General features: G+C 38.8%; 1 protein-coding gene across 1 annotated transcript in view; it reads left to right on the top strand.

The window, feature by feature from the left end:
- The first annotated feature begins 1,256 nt into the window (after positions 1–1,256).
- LOC107699809 (gamma-sarcoglycan-like) overlaps positions 1,257–3,336 on the top strand; it is an 11,887-nt gene continuing 9,807 nt past the window's right edge. Inside the window, exon 1 of the mRNA XM_016501203.1 lies at positions 1,257–1,417. The gene's annotated coding sequence lies outside the window, so the exon portion shown is untranslated. The remainder of the gene's footprint in view (positions 1,418–3,336) is intronic.

Below are 3,336 nucleotides of genomic sequence, written 5' to 3'. Positions count from 1 at the left end.
TTACAGATCTTCTTTATGCACCAAGAGCTTGTAACACTCCAAAGAGAAAGGAAAAATTGAAATCGCATCATATGACCCCTTTAATGGATGTGGTCAGCTGTTTGTCTTATCATTACACATTTGTGCCTCCAACCACAGGATGTGCGCCATCCAGCATAAACTTTGACTGAGTTTCTACAAAAATAAGCGGCACAACTGTTTTCAACATTACTGGAGTAATGATGCTGAAAATTCAGCTTTACGTCACAGGAATAAATTACATTTCAAAATATATTAAAATAGAAAACAGTAAAAAAAAAATTTAATAATAATTTAACAAATCATTTGTAATAATTTAAAATTGTAATCATATTTCACAATATTTCTGTTTTTAGTTTATTTTTGATCAAATAAATGCAGCATTGTTGAGCATAAGGAGGCTTCTTTTAAAAACATAAAAAATATCTAACAGAAACCAAAATGAGAGTACTGCCCATTCAAAAGTCACTGACACTATACTATAACATTTCTATGCACTGCTATTCTAAGTGGTTACCAGTGGTTTACTATAGTGTGTTTTGAGTGTTTGCAGGTGGTTCCTTACTGGCCCACATGAAAACAACACTACATTTTTACCTTCCATAAGGTGAAAATCAAAAGTCTGATAAGTCTACTTACAAAATATCAGCACACATCTTCTCAGTGCACTTAGATCTATCATAACAGTGTGGAACTTTTATTCCATCTCTGGATTCTTAGATTTGGGGGTTGTTTTATAACAATTTTCATGAGGAGACATTCTGACTCATTAACTACGTAAACTATTGTAAGAGAGACAACACAAAGCTCATGAACATAACAAGCCTGAAGCCTCTGCTGCTGTCAGATATGCATCTAATAATACTCCATCCTGTTTTAGTGTGACCCGCCTTTATAGAGAAAGAATTGCTGTACAACAGACAAGCAGATTCTCAGTGAGCGAAGCCACTAACTTTAGCTTCCTGTCCGGAGCTCATGCTTAGAAAGTGACTCACATTCATAAAAGTCAAACAAGTGCAGAAAACGCTCTGTAATTCTCTCTTGGCAGTCATTTTTTCCTTCTTCCCGCTCGCTCTACTCCTCCCTCCCCCAACCCCTAAGAAACAACACAGCTAACTACTGGTGTTTACGGGTCTCGCTAATGAATCACCTCTTAAGTGATCATTAAAGTCTTGCATTTGCGTAACACGAGGTGTAGAGACCTCTGAAGGATATGTGAGACCCTGAGAGGAAGTTTGGGGGGTGGGGTGGGGAGTCCGTGCTGAGACTGATCCAGAATCAGATTTATGGAAGGCAGCTGTTGAGGAATTGACAGACAGACGGATCGGAGCACTGCTGCGTAACACAAGCAGATTTGAGTCTGCAGAGGAGTGTGTCAGCTCACACTAAAACAGCAAGGGTAAGTCACACTTAAGTTTAACTCTTATTCTTTTAGTCAAGTTTGATTTCTGACTTGATTTTTAATATCAGTCTTGTTTCTCATGCCTAATAATGTTCATATTACCAGAAAATGTAGAATAACTGGAGATATAAATGAATGAAAAGCTGATTATAAGTATACCTTTTTAAAACAATGTTCATTGTTGTTTAGTAAATTATATCATCTTTACTCATGAATATCATCCAAATAAAGTATCAAAATGCCCACATATCTGAAATCTGTGCACTTTCTTTAGCACAGAACTGTATTTTTTATCCCTTTTTCATGTTGTCAAAATATTAACATAAGCCACTGAAATGAAGAAATAGTCACACTTCTGAGGCTCAGTCATATTTTTTGCACTCTGATCTTTATTTTAAATGCTTTGGCTGTTTTTCCTCTTTAAAATGAGAGCATGGTCCTGAGACCTATTTTTAGAGGGCCGAGGCATTACGGCGCACTGGAGTTATGCAGACGGCAAGATTAGACGGAGTGGGGAGAACTTCATACAGCTTGTTATGTTTGCCCACAGCCTCTCTCCACAAGCTCTTATCTGTGCTCCTCAGAGAACTGGTTTTCCCACCTCATAACTGTTTATCCTCCAGCAGAACTCCACAGAAACAGAGCAATATCATGCCAGCTCAGCCTTCCTGGGTGCTCTTGATATGTAATCAGGTCCAGCTTTGGCACCACGAAGATCTCAGAATCTCTGTTAAAAACAAAGTCAACCCCAGTGGTTTGGAAAGACAGTGTTCTGCTGTAATTTCTTTTCTTGGCAGCTTAGGTGAGGCTGGAAACAGTGAAAGAGCATCAGTAGGGTGGGTTAATGGAAAAAAGTCCTGAGGGACACCGAGAGAGAAAGAGAGAGGCTGTCTGTGAGCAACGTGTGGAATCAAGATGTTTACTTTCTTGTACGACTTTAATGATCTTCTGCAGCCATTGATATCATATAAATGTTTAATTACTGGCTGGTAATTATGTTTTAAAAGGGATTAGGAAGGAATGGGAATTGGATCATGCAACTCCAAACCCAAGGAATGTTTGGATGAGTTGCCATGGGGAGACATGAAGGCTGTGTTTCAGTTTTTCCTTCATCTGACTGTGGCATGTTCACTCAGTACTTGATTCAAAGTGAATGCTGTGCACATCTCAAAGTTTTGACAGAAAACATAAAAACATCAAATATATAATGAGCTTTACATTTGATCAAGAAAATGTTAGACTGGTTACCAGTATGTTGTTAAATGGTTGGACATGTTTTAAATGGTTTTAAAGGGGTCATATGATGTTGCTAAAAATAATATTATGTTGTGTATTTGGTGTAATGCAATGTGTTTATGTGGTTTAAGGTTAAAAAACACATTATTTTCTACATAATGTACTTTATTGCTGCTCCTCTATGCCCCGCCTTTCTGAAACACGTTGATTTTTACAAAGCTCATCGGTCTGAAAAGCGAGGTGTACGCTGATTGGCCAGCTATCCAGTGCGTTGTGATTGGCGGAAATGTTACGCCCCTTACCATACTGTGATGCCGTGTCCCGGCGCGATGAGACAACACCAATAAAACCCATTACAAACGAGGCATTTGTTGCATCCAGTGGGGACATAATTACTGATTATAATGATTTATACTGTCTTTTTACGCCTTGCGTATCGCGCCGCGTGAACATAAAACCATGTCTGCATTTGTGATCAGAGAAACGACAAACAACAAGCGCTACTCTACACTGCTCAAAACTCGCGTTTGAATCGTCAGTGGCAAATTCTTTAAATGTAAAAAACGTACTTACAGGCTGTGAGTCAGAAGCGCCAGACTGTCCTTCCAAAGTTGGAACTGCCCAACTTTATAGAAACAGACACCGGCATTGTAGGCTACTCTCACAGGAAACAGTCCTCA

Source organism: Sinocyclocheilus anshuiensis, unplaced genomic scaffold, assembly GCF_001515605.1.
Source record: "Sinocyclocheilus anshuiensis isolate Anshui unplaced genomic scaffold, SAMN03320099.WGS_v1.1 scaffold194, whole genome shotgun sequence".
Lineage (NCBI taxonomy): Eukaryota > Metazoa > Chordata > Actinopteri > Cypriniformes > Cyprinidae > Sinocyclocheilus > Sinocyclocheilus anshuiensis.
This window is presented reverse-complemented; position numbering and strand designations above follow the sequence as displayed.